A 19123-nucleotide genomic window follows, 5' to 3' on the forward strand; every position below is an offset into this window, starting at 1 on the left:
CTACTGTTGTATGATCTCTTCCAACCAAATAAGAGGAAGTAATATAGACACTGAGTTAAGTATACTAGCTTTGTGTCGCATGTCAATCACTAATTTCTCCTCTCACTTGCTTTATGTAAAAACTCACCTGTCCGTTGCATGCATAATCACTATATACATTCTTGTTTCATAGTCACAAATAAGACTTTTCAGCGTTAACATTGAAACACAACGTTTTTTACCAGGCTCCATATTAAATCCCTTGTTAGATGTATTTAATTAAACTGCGGGCATCCAATTCCAATCTAACTGTGTGATTATATGTTTTCATTCAGTAAAATACTCTAAGACGGAACCCTGATGAAGGCATTGCCGAAACGCGTGTAGAATCAAACATACCGCCAGTTTCTACAAACAGTGTTCATTTATCGCCACATTGATGGGTTACCACTAAAGATATGAGTGTGAAATTACCTGTTGTATAATACGAATTCTTTGTGCTATATTTCCAGGTATCTATACCTATGTACAAGAAAAGGTATGACATTAATTCACACAAAGTAGTTACTGAATGACTAAATCAATGATTTTAACATCAATGTATTCAATCTACATTTGAGATATTTATATAAATTAGGAAAAAAATAGGAAAAAATATATTTTTGTATGATTGTATTCAATAAATATCTCTTTTTCATTATAAGTTTGATTCACTACGATCATTTGTTGATTGATTTGAAATGTTTATGCCCGCATGAGTCATAAACCACTTGGCCCAGGTGTTGCTTACCAATTGTTGTCATTTCCCTGTCAGGGCACAGTTATCCTGCATACAGGGTCCCCGTCCTTTTCCAAATAGTGTATTTACTTAATGACATTATTTGCTGCTTTTACTATTTTTTTATAATTGATTTATTGTACTTTTATAATTGTCAAATACAATCGAATAAAGTAATTATTGATCGATTGACTTTGCCAATTTTTGTTAATTTAAAGCAAACTTAACATTATTAATAGTATGCCAGTTTTCATGCCTCCGGCTCTAGATGGCATAAGTTGCCGTAGCTGCTGTGTTTTCTCTTTCCCAGAAGGGCTTGTTATTTATATATATATTTAGAATTGGGAGCCTATGGTGCTAGGTAAATACAGAAGATGTGTCTGGTGCACCCCACACAATTGCGGACCCAGACCCGCAAAATACTTCTGTCAACCTTGATCAGGGATAGGGAGTTGTTACTCTGTCAGGGCAACTTAGATCTCTCAGCTGTCTCTGACTGCAGTGTTGCCTCCTCAATCTCTTCCCATTTACACAGGATGCAGGGCCTATCCCTTCCTGACATTCTGGATCCAGGACTTGAGTTTCTATGTTCTCTCCCATAGCACTGGCTGAATAACCCGGCCTCTTTCGACCTATCCACAGCCATACAGATTGAAGTGCCTGACTTTGGCAGCAGGGACTGACTTCTCCCCTGCTATTCTGGCCAAGAGCTTGGCCTCTTGGTGCTCAGTGACTAACATATCTGACTCGCCAGGTCCCATCACTCTCACTGTGACTCTAGGGCCTAGCATCCTGGCTCCAGCTCTGTCGCCCTGGCTTCGAGGCTTTGTTTCTCACTGAGCAAATAAAGACCAGCCACACCGTGAACAACAATGGGCAGAATGGACAGGATCTGTGAGCAACGCAATGCGGTCCTTATGGAAGAAGTGACTCACCTCAGTCATTGCATTAAACACACAATAAATAAATAGAAGACACTTACAGAGTTTGGCAATGTGAACCACAGACTCAACCACTCTTAGGTCCTGATTACAATATCAAAGCATCACGAGTCTAATTATGCACCCGGTAAGTACCTATTGGTCAAGGTTCAGTAATTACTTGCCATGAAATATGCACATGATTCTGAGTTGTTGAATTCTGAATGAATATGACTAGGGCTTTAAGTGGGATGAAAAAACTGGGGAGGTCTCTTAAAGGGGTGTGCCCACTGTAATTAAGGGCGTGGCTTGAAAACACATAAGCTAAAAGCCTGTGCTTACCATAGCATGCCGCCCGACCTGTATTTTGCAGTTTCTGTCAGTGCATCCAGATGTATGATACAACAAGTATCATCATACCTACAACAAGTCAGGACTATTGGCTTTGTCAATGGTTGTTAGTTGCATAAGATAAATAAGAAGAAACTATGGCTTGTATATAATGTCGAAAAAGCTTCCACTTAAAGCCCTGGTGACACCACAACAATGTTGCTGCTCCAGAGATTCAAAAAGAGAAGGGCAATCCAGAGAGACAATGACTCTTTAAAGGATTTTCCTTCCCCTACTACAGCGCTCACCTGGTATGAGGGCATGCTGTAAGGTTTCCACTAGTGAGAAGTGAGCAGTGTGAACAGCGCACATCGATGGGCCTGCTGTCACTGCAGTCCGGGGAAAAAACTGACCGCCTGTGCCAGGGCACAAAACAGAGCCCGAGAGAGACCCGTTTCGAGGCCCCCGTTAAAAAAAGCTGCCGCTGCTCAGCACCCGTGAGACCCGGCCCACTTAGAGCCCTGAATATGACACACTGATGTAGGTGTTTCCCGTTTCAGGGTTTGAACGCTGGCTTTCTGTGATTGCTTTGGGACAGGTCTCTCTCGTTATATGTGGCAACAATAGTGCGGACAAAATCCACGGGCAGTCGCCCAGTTGGTAATCCGATGCCCACCACGCGAAACGAAATTTACGAGCAGATTTTGATTACGATATTCGAGCGGAAAACAATATGTCTGATAATGAAAAGACAGCAGAAACACTGCACCATTCTTGTTGGTGTGTGTGACAGAGCAGAGCTCCCACAAGGCCAGCGAGAAACGATTGGCTGGCATAGGCCTTGAAGAGGGCTGTACTGCAAGGTATTTTCAGGAATATCTGAAAGCAAAGCAATAGGCATAGCCAAAATATATAGCTATATTTTTAATTTGTCTTTCGACGTATTCTAAATAAATGCTCTTAATATCTGAAATGTAAATCCTAGGGATGTCGTTTTGCGTTGAAATTTGATCTATCAGGATTGGGGTCAGTATTTATGCTACGACTTATAAAGTTTGGGTGCTTTCGGATGGTGGAAATGGCCAGTATTCTCACAGGATATTAGGACTGTTTCCTTTTCGTCTATCTGCAATGGCGTCGGGAGTATGATCTTTCAAAACCTTAAGTACTTCTCTCTTACCAAGAAAGTATCTTGTTGCTCAGTCATCAAAGGAAGAAGTATGTGTTGTTTCAAAGCTTCTGCCTTTAATAATAGCTGTATAGAATGGTCATTCGCACTGATAAGGTATGTATGTAAATTTAGGTCAGTTGTCTATCTGTCTATCTATCTATCTATCTATCTATCTATCCATCCGTCCGTCCGTCCGTCCGTCCGTCCGTCCGTCCGTCCGTCTGTCTGTCTGTCTATCTATCTATCTATCTATCTATCTGTCTGTCTGTCTGTCTGTCTGTCTGTCTGTCTGTCTATCTGTCTATCTAGCTGTCTGTCTATCTATCTATCTATCTATCTATCTATCTATCTATCTATCTATCTATCTATCTATCTATCTATCTATCTATCTAGCTGTCTGTCTATCTATCTATCTATCTATCTATCTAGCTGTCTGTCTATCTATCTATCTATCTATCTATCTATCTATCTATCTATCTATCTATCTATCTATCTATCTATCTATCTATCTATCTATCTATCTATCTATCTATCTATCTATCTATCTAGCTGTCTGTCTATCTATCTATCTATCTATCTATCTATCTATCTATCTATCTATCTAGCTGTCTGTCTATCTATCTATCTATCTATCTATCTATCTATCTATCTATCTAGCTGTCTGTCTGTCTATCTATCTATCTCTCTCTCTCAAATAGGGTTGTTATTCACTCTGAACTCACCACTTCTGTCACTCATCTGTCTGATTAGCCCTGTAGAGATACTGTTCTTTTATACAGCAAGAACACAACTGGTCTCGTTACATTTTATTTCATTATTTATTTATATATCCGTGTGCTTAATTTATTTAGCAGACATACCAATTAACTCCTATAGATGGACTAATAGTAAACCACTCAACAATGCCTGACGTCTATTTGTGAAACTCTAAAACATCAAAGTGACATCCAAGTGGTAAATCGTATTGCGCGATCGTCAAGTGAATTCGTCATTTAGGAGGGTAAAAGTATGGCATTTTGGTAACTTTTCATCAAAAGTCTCCCGGAAAACAGCTTTGACGCAAGCGTTGGGGATGTTTACAAACAAACCTGCGCGACTCTCTGGATTGGGGTAGGCCCTTTGTAGGCCAATCGCTTACTTCAAAGGCAGCCCCCTTTAATACCGCGGCTGGAAAATATTTACGGAATTACTCGCCTAATTTGTTCCTAAAAAGCCTCCTTTCTGGATTGCGGCGGGGAGGCCTGTTTTCCAAAGCTTCCCTCGGGCAAAGAGGAGCTGACTTTTATTTGATTTCCTCTTTTGATCTGGACGATTAATCAGAAGGCCTCGCGCTTATCAATCAGTTCCCACTGTTCACCAAAATAAGAAAGGACACATTTTTTTTCTCAGCAGAAGTCAGCATCCACAGAATGGCTGCGCAGAGACGGGCGAGGCCTTCACCGGCTTCAAGGTCACAATAGGGAGCCGCGCGAGGCGATTAGATTATGGTCGCAGAACGAAAAGGGGGCTGGCATTAGCTTCGGGACTGTATTGAAACAACAAAAGACCGCCTCCTTTCTAAGCGAACTAGCCAGATCTGAAGGATCGGTCCCAAAATGGGAAGTGCGCCTTCTCTGGCCGCAAAGTCGCCAATGGCTCTCAAGTGATTCACAGACCTTTTAAAATCCACTTTCACTGTTTGTCAGTCACAACTCGTTGTAACCGTCCCTGCAGTGTTTCAAGCGCTGCGGCGAAGATTTAACTGCTGGCTCTTGCGTGACCTGAAGTAAAGCAAACGGTAGCGCCGATCAACTTTCCCGCGCAAAAGGTTTATGTACTCAAAGTTGACGCGAGGTCACGGTTAAATACCACTGTTTTGTGTAGCGAAAAACCAATGATAAGTTATGCAGTGCGGATACAATTGGTGGAAACAGGACAGACAACCCAGATGTTACTTGAAGTAGCGCCACATGGTTTTGCCTGAATCCTTGCTCCAAATTAAGAGAATTAAAAAGCAATGGCAACGAGTCGTGTACGGGTTTCGTTGCATATTTTTTGCTTGTCTCATATGTGTAACTTTCATAAATGGTACGTTATGCGAGGAGATCGTTAGTGACGCTTGAACTTGTCGGTGCGGCAATCTGTCTTCAGTTTTAACTCATGGGGCGCGCCACCCTCTAGGACTGGGAGCGATGCTTTTCTAATTAAGGAAATCCATGCAATAATGCTGAAACATTCTCCTAATAATGACAAACAGTCTTTTTTCAAAGGTTTGGAATCAATATACAAATTTCAAAAAATGTGTCATGAGCAAGTTTAACAGCAGCAAAGCATATAAGTCATAAGTACAAAGGGACATATTTACAAGGTCTAGCGCATCTCTGCAAATCAGCAGGGATGCGCCAGAACACTTGCGACAGGCAAAACCACCCGTGCGCAACCACTGATGCGCCGCATTTACAATGCGGTGCGCCGTGGAGCACGGATGGGCAGATGCGTGTCGCAGCCCCCGTCGTAAAGGCGGCGCATTGCTGGAGTTGCGTCGCAAGCGCGACACGGCTCCAGCAAGGCTCGGGGGCGCCCTATGCCTATCATGCTGCGTCACTCCATGCAGGCGCAGGGTTTTGACGCAGCATGGCCGCAAAAGTGACTCAGTGAAATCTTGTATATTTCACTGTCACGTTTACGAGGCGTACCTGCGAGGGAACGCCCACCCTGCGCCGTAACGCCCACATGAACCCTGACGCAGGTTTCATGTCGTGCAATGCTTTACAACGTGACGCATCTCCCTAGATGCGTCACGTTGTACATAGGGCGCAACGTGGCGCAAGGTTTACGCCACGGCTGCGTCACAAAAGTGATGCAACGGGGGCAAATGAGGCGCAAGGGGCTTGTAAATCTACCCCAAAGAACTTAGTACAGCTCTATATGAAATCCGGCATAGATTTGCCTTTTAAAGTGGGGAAGGGTTGGTGGGTGTCTCTCTTGCAAATTAAATCCACACTCTTATATAGGACTCTAGACAAAGACTTTCATATATTCTGCGGGAATACATGATTCTCAGGGTTTGGACCAAGAGGAAACAGTCTAGAAGAAACATTCTAACACATGATCCATTTGAGTATTCCTCTCAGGATAGTAGTACATTGAGGTTCAACCATTCTCACAGTCTGAGCAGTACAGTTAAGCTGATACATTGTTTTAACCTAAACCTGAGAACAGTGAGAACTGTCCTTCATTCAGTACAATGTGGAAATTTCTCTCAGAACGCCTTCTGCATACTCCAGTGAAAAGTAGACAAGTTTTATTTAGAACAGGAATCGGCAGCAGTTATCAAGCGAACAACCGAAGAAGATTGGAATAAAATCATCAAAACAAAACTGGTCATGATAACATCAATTGGAGAGGAAGAAGGTTGGTTGTCGTAAAAAGAAGCACAATACATGATTAATGACAATCCTAGGACACCTATAATGTATATACTTCCAAAGATACATAAAGATCCTGTCAATCCGCCAGCAAGACCAATAATTTCCTGAGTTAATTCCATATTAGAAAGACCCGCAAAATATGTTGATACATTTCTCAAACCTTTGGTATGCAAAACAACAAGTTTTATAAGAGATACAATGCAAGCTATTGTACTCGTGGAAAATCAACCATTTGATGAAGAACAGGATTTACTTGTAACATTAGATATAGTTAGTCTATATTCTAATATACCGCAAGAAGCTGGTTTGGAAGCACTTGAATTCTTTTTAGAAAAACGTGCACGACCTCACAATGTGCCCACCACATACATATTACAACTCGCTGAGATATGCCTCAAATACAACTTTTTTCACTTCAATGACAAACAGTTCTTACAAGTGAAAGGTACTGCGATGGGGTGTCCTTTCGCCCCAGAAATGGACGTAATGTTTATGGCCTTATTTGAGGAGCAATGGGTATATGGCAACAATCCACACAAAGCACGTATTAAAAGCTGGCATCGTTATATCGACGATGTCTTCATGGTGTGGAGAGGCACAGTAGAAAATCTGAACGACTTCATAATATGGCTAAACAACAGGAATCCAGACATCCAGTTCACTGTAAATTCCAGTAGAACAGAGATGAATTTTTTGGACCTAATGATTAAACACCAAGAAGGCTGTTTATATACTGCCCTCTATACTAAAAAACACAGACAGAAACACACTATTGCATTTCGAAAGCTTTCATCAACGCAACCTCTGAAAGAATTTACCATTCGGTCAATTTTTAAGAATAAGGAGAAACTGCTTAAAAAAGACGACTATTTTAAAAATGCTGCTGTACTTTTGAACAAACTATCAGAAAGGAACTATCCAAGAAGACTGCTCAAAAGAGCAATGAAACCAGCTTGGTACACCCCTAGGGATTCCTTACTCACACCTAGGCAGAAACAAGAAAAGATGCCAATAGTGTGTGTTACAACATTCTCAGGTGCCACTAACGAAGTACAAAAAATTGTACGAAAAAATTGGAATACTGTGAAAGAACTTGCCCCTTTTACAAATAAACCCATCTTTGCACTAAAGAAAAACAAAAGCATTAGAGACAGGATAGTGCGTGCCAATACTGAAATGAAAAAAGAAGTCCATACACTACGAACAATGTTGTCTTTACCCCCTATTAAAGGCCACAGGAGATGCGGCAACTGCATTTCGTGCGACAGCACGATCGAAGTCAGTAAATTTACATATGGGTCCAAATTCATTAAACATGAGGAGTTTACAAATTGCAACACACATAATGTAATTTATTGTGTGTTATGTCCATGCCCAAAGGCATACATTGGTAAAACTACACAACCAATTAAAAAAAGAATAACGCAACACCGATCGAGAATAAGATGTAAGACTCTCAATGCACCAATGGTATCCCATTGCATTGAAAAGAACCATGGGCCACAAGACATTCAATGGACAGTGTTGAGACAAGTAACCGGAAAAAACATTGATAATGTTTCATCCAGAATTGAGGCAAAGATGATTATGTATTTGGCCACCATCGAAAATGGAATGAATGAGATGACCGAGCTAACACATGTTAGCTAACAGCAATAATGTCCCAATATAGCCAATTGGCCAATTGGTACAAATGTAGGAAGATTGAAGCGCTAGTAACTAGCTCAAATATAGCAATACTAACAGAAGAAGAGGCGAGGCAACGGGACTGTGTGCAGATGAATGAGCAATATAAAGATTGAAAATGAGATTCCATAAGCTCAATCAAAAAGATATGCGTAAAATCTAATGTTGCGGTCACCTTGAATATTATATTCAAACCATAAATACAAACAGCGAAAACATTTTTTGCCAACCGGCACAAATGAAGGAAGATGCAAGCACTAGCAACTAGTCTTTTAAATAAAGCATTAAAAACAGAATACGAGGCGAGGCAACTTGATTGAGTGAAGATTAATGCACAACATGACGACAATATTTTCAAAGCTTTATTAAAAAGACATGCGCGACAACTAATTCTGTGGATATTGCGAACTGCAGTTAAGTTGTACATAAGAACCTCTAAAGTAAGTAAGACTAAAAAAGGAAGACGTAAGCACTAGCAACCAGCCATTCAAATAAAGCATTATAAACAGAAGAAGAGGCGAGATAACTTGACTGTGTGAAGATTATTGCACAACATGACAACAATATTCTCAAAGCTTTATCAAAAAGACGTACGTGACAACGAATTCTGTGGATAAGCCGATCTACAGTTAAAGCGTTCACAAGAATCTCTAAAGAAAGCATGTTGCCTAGCAACAACAAGAGGTCAGGCACTGAAGGAAAGACATCGCACGTATTAGATGCCCGAAACGGAATGATGCCATACGTTGACGGAAGACGCCGAGTACATGCTCAAACATACATAACAACGGAGTAAAACGCCAAGGGATACCTAAAGAAGGAACCTGTATACAAGGAAGTGACTTCGCCGAGACCAGCATAGAACATAAGAACTCTAAAGCAAGGTATGGAAATCGTTACGATAACGTAAGGGAGGCATGTCACTGATGCATGCGCACGAACGATGCATGTATAATGCACGAGGAGAGGCACCCTGAACTGAGGCACACAGGGGAAATAGTAAACCGAGGTAAATTGTCCGTCCTCGCTAAACAAATTAATTCACTCGGCACAATACAACGGTCACTTCACATAACACGAAAAAATTAAGCAGAGTTTAGACTTTCGTCCTTGTCAAGCGAGTAAAGTCTAACAAATGAACCCACTCGTTACTGCACACAATCCGCTAAAAAACAAAGATACCCTTAACATGGTTAGGTTTGTTAAAGCCAATTGTCCGCCCTTCACAATAAGAAATGTGATTATACACAATAATGCATGCCAGCTATAATATATAGATCAATATGCAAGATCATAAGGCTTCTTACACTACTCATTCATCCTTAGATTGTGGAGACACAAGAGAAAACAAAAAGAAATAAGGCGCGCGTGGATATGAGAAGTACAGAACGCTGTAAACCCCGGTAGGTGGTCAAGGAACAAATCCCCGAACAAAGCCCCTTAATAACAACTGTAGAACCATTAGTCATTATGACATTTGTTTTAGGCTGTGACTAACCGTATTCAAGGAAGATTGAATATCAAGTACGTGAGTAAAAGAGCTCAACCAAATTCTGTCTCAAAAATAACTGTAGAAAACACACGCTTTTATTACAATCATGTTTTTATTTGACACTGGAAGTAGACGTCCTACATGAAAAATAGTCCGTGCCCTGATGAAGTCCTTCCATAAAAAACCTTCGGTCCACCTACTGTGAAGGTTGAAACGCGTTAGCGATTATATTCATATGAGGTCAAGAGTTAATAAGGACTAAAATTTCCATCAAATGATTGATGTACATTTCAGCTGAAAGTATAAGCTCGAATTGAAAATAACAAAAAATAGTCTCTGACCACTATAGGACCTATGGACAAGTGACTATTGAGGACAATGAAAGAAATGTCCCTTTACCATATCTAAAAAGTAGGACTATTTCCCAAAGGAAAATCACTGTGTTGCAAAGTGTCTGGATTTGTAATACATTTTGTCTGCATAGACATATGTTGTTTTATGTAATTATCATTGATTGTATTGTTTTATGTTTTTGTATATGTTGGTATTGTAAACACTGTATATGTTGTTGCTCTGTTATAAACTAAACGATAAGGGTTCACTCAAAAAGTATGTTTACAATAGGAACCATAATTACAAAATAACTTTAAAAATTCTACCAAATAAGGTAACCCAGAGTAAAATAAAAAAAAACTTCTGTGGTATTAAGTAAAAATCGAATCTGTGGTTTCTGAGGCACCATTTTGTTGAAAAGTCAGTTTCTTACTGCGCTTTGGTGGCGGTGCGACCCGCAACGCCGTGATGCGATGAAGATCCGGTGCGATGCAACAAAATGGCGTCTTCTTCTTGATGCGACACGATGCGTGCACGTCCGACGGCCGTGGGGCGACTCAACGATCCTTCTGAGCCGCGAGAGGCCCTGTGACACGCTTCTCTGGTGATGCGAGGCGCTTCGGCGATGTGATGCGACAGCTGCAGCGGCGACACCCTTCTTCAGTGATGCGACGTCAGCGGCTACGGTGGCAACACGCTTCTCCGATGATGCGACGGCATCTGATGCGACGACGAAACTCTTCTCTGGCGATGCGAGGCGCTTCTGCGATGCAAAGCGGCAGCGGCGACACCCTTCTTCAGTGATACGACGACAGCGGCGGCGACACGCTTCTTCTTCGTGAGTCGCGCTTCCAGCTCCTTGCGACACGCAGTCCCTCAGAATGCCCTCCACAACAGCAGGCACTTCAAAAGAACTCTTGGGGAGCTGGTTGGTGAAGTCTGTTGTCCCTGAGACTTCAGCAGGAGGCAAGCTCTATCTAAAGCCCTTGCAGATCCTTCCCAAGTTGATTTGAAACTAGCACAAAGTCCTTTCTCCTTTCTTTGGTAGTCAGGCAACCACTGCAGGCCAATCCCCCAAACATCACTCAGCTAGGGATAGTCTCTTCCTCAGTTTCTCTGGTTCCTCTCCTCAGAAAAGGTTCTTCTTGTTTCCCAAAGTGATCAAAAGCTCTGGGGTCGGGGACCTCCATTTTATATAACTAAATATATGACCTGACTCTTCAGGTTATGAGAACCTAACCTAGGGGTGTCAGGAAAGCATTGAAAAATGTAAGCTGGCTAATCTTTTCATAGGGCAATAAATATGCAATTACCCTCCAGCATTTGGGGCCCTCTTAATATATCATTATAATCACTACCGCAATGTAGACAACAGTCCCTTTCATTTATCCAAATTACACGTATAATTTGGGTGCATATGAACCACTGATGTAAGCACCAAGGGGTCATTTGGTGTTTTTTCACCTTTTGGGACGATAACCCACTAAAGAGAAAATTCGGCATTGTCTGATACTTTCTTAGGACTGACACTCACTTTCAAGTAGGGATGGTTTTGCCAGTTACTCTTTCCCCTACCTAAGATGGCCGATCTGTTCCGTTGTCTTCACTCTAAATGAAGAGACACAAACCTCAAGGGCCCTTCAGCATGGTCCTTTACTGTGAGCCAAAACGGAGCTGATGAATAATAACTCTCAACTCATTAATACAATGGAGTTCTCTTCCTCCGTTCTTTCGTTTACATCAAAGACTTGAACCTGTTCCAAGATGGCGGCTATAGAAGAGGACCGCAACCGGCAAGTCCTTTCTTGTTTTTCACATCCCCAACCAGGTTAATATCCCGGCACCCGGCTCGCAACCATTCAGTATGCGGTCGGCGAGGCAGGTCTCCAGTAGGTGTTTCCGGTGGGTGGCCTGAACAGTACAAGTGAGTAACCGGGCAGCGGCGGGAAAACCCTTTGTCCATCATTTAACTCGGATGGGTTTCCATCGTATTTCTCTTCAGTCACGCTAGGTCTCCAAACAGGACGGTGCTCCAGTTTTTACGATATTGCTTGTACCTTCATTCTAGGTGTACGAGTGTCCAACCCCCCCTCAGTCGATCATGAGGCACAGTTTTGCCTTTTAAAATGTATGTATTATCGTATCATTGTTTGTCTTGTGTGTTACTTGTTTTTTGTCAGACGCATGTTTTTAGTTTTTTGTGTGTGTTATTAAATGTGCACTTCGTGCATTCACGATCACTTTTATTCACGAAACAGCTAGACGCCAGCATGAAAGATGTACTGTCTGGAGAGCTACACAGTGGCACAATAAGAATACGTGAATATTGAGCATTGCGACACTGGTGTATAGTGTATAGTGTAATCACTTTTTTACCCAATGACAATAAGCATAATCTGCCTTTTCTCCTTTAATGTCTGTTTTTTCATCCTACAGATTCTCATTAGACGTACATTACGTATGTATTGGATTAACGCATGCTAATTATGCGCAGCGTTTGTATGTTTTTTCACTTATTTCTGCACCATTAGGTCTTCTAGGAGTGGTACTTGCACTGGGCTGGTCCCAGTCTAGTCCTGACGAAGAGCTAGGGAAGCTCGAAACTAGTCGACCATATGCTAGGTACACTTACCCATTAAAGTAGTTTATTCTAGCATATCACCCACTTTTTTAACCAATTAGCTAGGAGCAAGAATAAAATTTATTTGGCCCACTAGTTGATTATTTTAATTCACTCTAAACCACTCCACACCACGACACTTGCACAACACATAGTTTTGTTCAGTGCTCCTACGTAATCCTCAAGTCGCAGCACGCCTCAGCCCGTAGAGGACTGAGAGGACCCCAATGATGAAGCATGTCACCGTGGGGAAACCCTGGTGAGTGAGGGGACTAAAGAAAGGAATTGCCCTGTCCCTTTTCTCCCACTTAGACGTACTTTCGGGAAACTAGTGCTTTCCTGACACCCCTAGGTTAGGTTCTCATAACCTGAAGAGTCAGGTCATATATTTAGTTATGTATACAATGGGAGGGTGAACCTAACCGTTATAAAACCTCTCCTTTCCCCCCTCTTTTTGAAATACCTCCATTTTATACTCATTTTCTCTTTGTTCTCTGAAGGCAGAGAGGCCTTTGCCTAGTCCAAACCAGTTCTGGTCAGTCCTGGAGCACTCTGTTGACAAGACTCCTTCTTTCCTTTCACAGTATAGGCCATGGACATCAGACACACCACATGAGGTGGAGCCAGCATTGTGGAGGGAAGGCACAGCTCTATTCAGGTCCCAGGTGCAACTCCTCCCAACCATCTACATGCAGATGCTATTCAGCCCGGTGCTGACTCACCCTTTCTCCTGGAATCCCCCAGCCTCTGTCACTCGAACTCCAGACAAGGAATACACAACCTAGCAGAGGTAGGCTTGGATAGTTAGGCGAGAAAATCCCTACTTTCTAAAAGTGGTATTTTCAAACACAGAATGTTAAAACCAACTTCACTAAAAGATGTATTTTATCATTCTGAGTTCAGGCATACTAAACTCGAATTTCTACCTAGTTCCCTGAGTCAGTTAGGATTATAAAATGTAATAATCCAACTGCCCATTCTGACCTATGGGCAACAGGTAGCCTTGCAATAGTGTAAAACAAAAAATGGCTGTAATTCACTATCAGGACATGCCAGACACACCAGGGCATGCCCTACCTTATACTTACAATGCACCCTGCCCCTGGGCCTACCATATGGGTGTCTGATATGAAGAAAAGGGAAGGGTTAGGGACTGGTAAGTGGGTGCACTTGGCCAGTCAACATGGCAGTACCAGACTGCACACAGGCTCTGCAATGGCAGGCCTTAGACACATCTTACAGGCTGCTTCTGTGGGTGGCACAACCAGTGCTGCAAGCCCACCAGCAGCCGTTGGTGTACAAGCCCTGGGCACACTCAGTGCACTGAACAAGGGTCTGACAAGTAAACCAAATCAGCCAATCATGGAGTCACTAATCCATACATCAATTTACTATAGGGAGCACTTGCACCGTGGCACTGAATAGCAGTGGCACAGTGATCAAAGCATCTAACACCAGCAACAGCAAAAAATGGAAGGGAGACCCACACCAATGGTGCCAGGTCTAACAGGTTGGTAATAGGGAAACTGGGTTTAGTGTGTTACATCTCCAGATGGAAACATTCTTGGCTGCCAAAACTATTCTCTCATAGAGAGTTTGGCGGCTATTTGTCAAATGCTGAGTTCCGGTATGCGTCATGAGATTTTTAATGGAGTGAGGCATCATCACAATCAAGGGATAGCCTTTCACGATCCCCTCAGGTTGCTGTATGCTAAAGCTAACCGCTGCAACTGCTTTGAGACAACCAGGCAATGCTGCAGCTATCAGATCAAGAGTAGCTAGGAAATAGCAGATGGGACACTTAGGGCCTGATTTTGATGTCTGGCAGAAAGCCATCCGACAGCTTGATGTTTTCCCTCCGACTGCCTTATTGCAATACCGGCGTTCAGAGGGAAAGGTGTTTATTTTCTATTGAGGCTGGTGCTGCAACCTGCAGCACGAGCCTCAATAGAAAATACACACTTTCCGACTGCCGTGAAGGCAGTCACATCCTAATTGTGCAAGCGGAACCGCTGACTCCTTGTTGGGGGCGGTCCGTTTCCACTACTATATCGGTCGGATACTCGTCCAACCAATAATCGTAAATAGGCCTTAAGTGTCTCCTTGAACTTGTGTTAGTACAGGCAGACCATACCCATCTCTTTCGTGATAAAAGGGCACAAAATATTTCATATAGTCTGGCATTCCAAGAGAGGGTGCACTCCAAAGTTAATTTTTAAGCTTCTGAATGACTTCCATGCTGTTGTCATCCTTTCAGCATTCTGACACTGGGATCTACTTCGGACATTCTGGTTGGAACTTAAGTCCCTTCATCCCTACGTTCTGTGCCAACTGGGTTTGGGCAGTCATGAACTTCTCCTTTAGTCCCCTTAATTTAGCCTTTGAAGTCCCACGAGCATACTTCAAATACTGCAGGATCTCGTCGACTGATTTGCTCTGCCCACAGAGGACACCTTGAATAATTTGGTTGCTGATTTCTGGCCTTAATCCATATACAAAAGAGGCAAGGAACCCTCCCATGTTTTCACCTTAGGGATCATTCATCACACTATGCTCCCTATACACCTGCATTAGCCTCTCAAAATAAGCATTAACTCATAACAGTCTTACTAGGATTGACTACTTCCTGGGTTCCGCTAACTGTCCTCGCAATATAGACAGTGTTGAGATTAGACCTAGGGGTATCTCCGACCCCTCCCCTATACTTCTGAAGTATGAATGCTACCACCTCGCACGTCGCCGTATTCCGGTGATACGTCCCGGTTGTCTCCAGGTCCCAACGATACATAAAGCGCTGTCGAAGGCGACGGTTCTCTTCTTTAAGGAAAACGCCCCTTCTGCTGCTTCACCGACGATCTTATGGGAGGCATACAAAACGGTCCTCCGAGATCAGGCGCTCACTACCATGGCGGCGCACAGGCGAGCGACGCTGGCGGAGTTACAGTTGCTTGAACGGGAGCTGCACTTGGCGGAGGCTCGGCAGGCTCGGGACTCAACCCTGGAGTCAGCCGCAGCCCTGAGGGCTGCGCAGACCAAGTATCGGGCGCACCTTACGGAGCATACGAAGCAACAGCTGCTGGCCACACGGCACAGGATATATGACCTGGGAGATAAGACAGGGAAGCTCCTGGCGTGGCTTGACAGGAGGGAGGGTGGAACCAGGTGGATAGCGCAACTCACTTCTGAGGAAGGTCAGGTGCTAGCAAAACCTAGCGAGATAGCGGACACTCTCGCGCGTCACTTTCGGCGGGTCTACTCCTCCACCTCCTCCATGACAGAAGAGGAGGCAGGGACGTATGTGCAGGATCTGGCGATGCCCCGGCTCACCCCTGAGGCGGCGGGTGTCTTGGAGGCTGACATTACAGTGGAGGAGGTGCAAATGGCAATCCTTGCGCTGCAATCGGGTAAGGCGACGGGACCTAACGGTATACCGGTCGAGCTGTACAAGCGAATGGCCGGAACGGTCGCCCCTCATTTGCTCAACATGTTTACGGATAGTCTCCAAGCGGGTGTACTCCCGCGGGACCAGCTGACAGCTACTATCGTGGCCATACCGAAACCTGGCAAGCCGGCGTCGGAATGCAACTCCTATCGCCCTATCTCTCTGCTGAACGCAGAGGCGAAGATCCTCGCAAAACTCTTGGCATCCAGACTAACACCGCATTTGCCGGACATTGTACACCCAGACCAATCGGGTTTTATGCCCGGCAGGAGCACGGCCCTTAATCTGCGGCGATTACACGGAGTGTTGGCCCGTGTGGGGCAGGTGCGGGAGCCGGCGGTGCTGCTCTCGTTGGATGCACGAATGGCATTTGACATGGTCGAATGGCCCTTCCTCTTTGCCGTACTGTCGCACTTGGGCTTTGGACCCAAATTTAGGGCCTGGGTCCGGCTCCTATATGCTCAACCAATGGCCCATGTGGCCGTGAACGGACACATATCGAGAGACTTCCCCCTGACGCGTGGCACCCGACAGGGATGCCCCCTGTCGCCCCTGCTCTTCGCTCTGGTGCTGGAGCCCTTGGCGGCTTGGATCCGCTGGGAACCCCAGATATGGGGACTTAAATGGACGAATGACTGGGAGGATCGTATCTCCCTCTACGCGGATGACGTGCTGCTCTATCTCTCCTCCCCGAGATGCTCAATCCTTGCACTACTTAACATTTGTGAAATTTTCGGGAGAGCGTCCGGTTATACTATCAACTGGTCGAAATCGGTGCTTTATGTGCTGCGTGGCCCCTCTCCCCGGCTCCCCGTGGACTGCCTGTTGCACACGGTGACGGAGTCGTTTAAGTATCTGGGTATCCACATCACGGCCAACCCCGCGGACTTCCTACAACTAAATCTGCAGCCCCCATTAGACCGTCTCAGGCGCGATGTGCGTCACTGGGGTACGCTAACGCTCACGTTGCTGGGGAAGGCGGCCCTCTTTAAAATGATGGCCCTGCCCCGGTTCGTGTACGTGCTAGAAAACACACCGTGTCGCGTTCCGCCAGACTACTTCCGCGCGATAGCGGCGCAGGTGACTACCCTTCTGTGGGGTGGCAGACCGCCGCGCATAGCGCAGTCCAAATTGACTCGCGGCTGGTACGACGGGGGGATAGCGCTTCCCGACATTCAGCTCTATTATTGGGCAGCGCAGCTCAAAGTAATAAACCAGTGGCTTCATGTCCCGCATACGGACCCGGCATTCAAAGCAGATAGGGACATAATGGGGGAGCGAGGTGTGTTGGCAGCCCTGTATGATGGTAGACTGACTCCTGCACTCGTCGGCCCTCTCAGACAAACGGTGGCCATATGGCATGCAGTGCAGGCTAGGCTAGGGTGGCGCGGGGTTCTGACCAAGTTCACACCTCTGTGGGACACCAGGCAGCTCGGGAGGCTCAGGCACAGCAGGGGATTTGACAAGTGGGACGCTATAGGCATCTCTACGATTGGCGACATGTGGCATGGGAATGACATTATCACATTTGACCGTCTCCAACAGCAATATGAACTGGCGCCTACCGAATGGTTCCGATACACGCAAATTAAACACACCTTGCTGGCGCGGCTAACGCCGGGTGTGGCGGTACCAGAGGCATGGCCCTTGGAGGACCGGTTATTAACGGATTATATGCCGAAAAGGGCCACATCGTTTACATACCGTAAGCTGATTAACAACCTGCCAGACCCAATGGGCCTTCTCTGCGAGAAATGGTCCAGTGATCTGGGGGAATTCGATGAACCGGAGTGGTGAGAGGCGCTGGCCTCGCCATGGGAGGCGGGTATACCATCGAGGCTCCGGCTGGTGCAGCTTTGCATCTTCCACCGCTCCTATTACACCAGGCACACACTGCATAGTATAGGCAGCGCGACACATCCTTTCTGCCTGCGTGGTTGCGGGAAGGTGGGAGGCTTCTTCCATACCATATGGGAATGCCCCGTGCTTCAGGAGTACTGGCGGGGGGTGATGAACATGCTGTCACAGTCGGGGGGAGTCACGCTGGTGCTGGAACCCAGACGCTGCCTGCTGAATATATGGGAGCCTAACGACCTCTCGCGCCTGGCGCAGGGCTGGGCCACATTAGGATTAATGATAGCCAAACGCAACATAGCTCAAAAATGGGGGACAGGGGAACTGCCGCGCCTCACTGCTTGGGGCACGGACATGGACGAGGCCATGTTTGCGGAGAAGTCCGCCTTTATTAGACGGGGGCTGTCCTGGCAAATGGAGTAAAGTATGGGGGGCATGGAATTCCTATAGGGATGACATCTGTGACCCGCCCTCGGACCCTGAAGACGATGCCTCAGACTCAGACTAGGATGGGGGAGCCCGGGGGTGGGGGAGCGGGATGGTGGATGTTGGAGAAATGTACTGTTGTGGAAGTGTTTTCTGCCAACTTGTCGCATTCAGGGGCTATTACATTGCTCTTCGTCATGGAAAATTATGTGTTTGATTGCTGTATTGTGCTGCTGCTAATGAATAAAATAAAAACAAGTTTAAAAAAAAAAAAAAATAAGCATTAACTGATTCCTTAGGCTCCTGAGAGGTTCAGTAAATCTTAGGCCACTTAATTTCTCTTTGGGAAACCTTCGTCTTTAGGTGTCATATGACTTTCTCATACTTGGTCCTGACAATGGGTAAAGGGGCATTTGTCTCTTGCACCCATGGTAGTTCCTGTGTGGGCCATTCAACAGCTCTCTTGCATTCAGCCCATAGGTCCTTCAGGACCGCTACCTCAAACAATAAATCCAAATCTTCCCACAATACCGAAGAAATGATCACAATTTGCTCCATCTGGGGGTATCACTCATCGGGATTCTCATTAAGCTTTGGAAGGAAATCAATCAAATTGAAAAGATCTGATTGAGACCATGGGATGTGTACATACACTCTCCCTTGTACCTTTAATAAGTGGAAT

This window comes from Triturus cristatus, chromosome 1_2, assembly GCF_964204655.1.
Source record: "Triturus cristatus chromosome 1_2, aTriCri1.1, whole genome shotgun sequence".
NCBI classification, from domain to species: domain Eukaryota; kingdom Metazoa; phylum Chordata; class Amphibia; order Caudata; family Salamandridae; genus Triturus; species Triturus cristatus.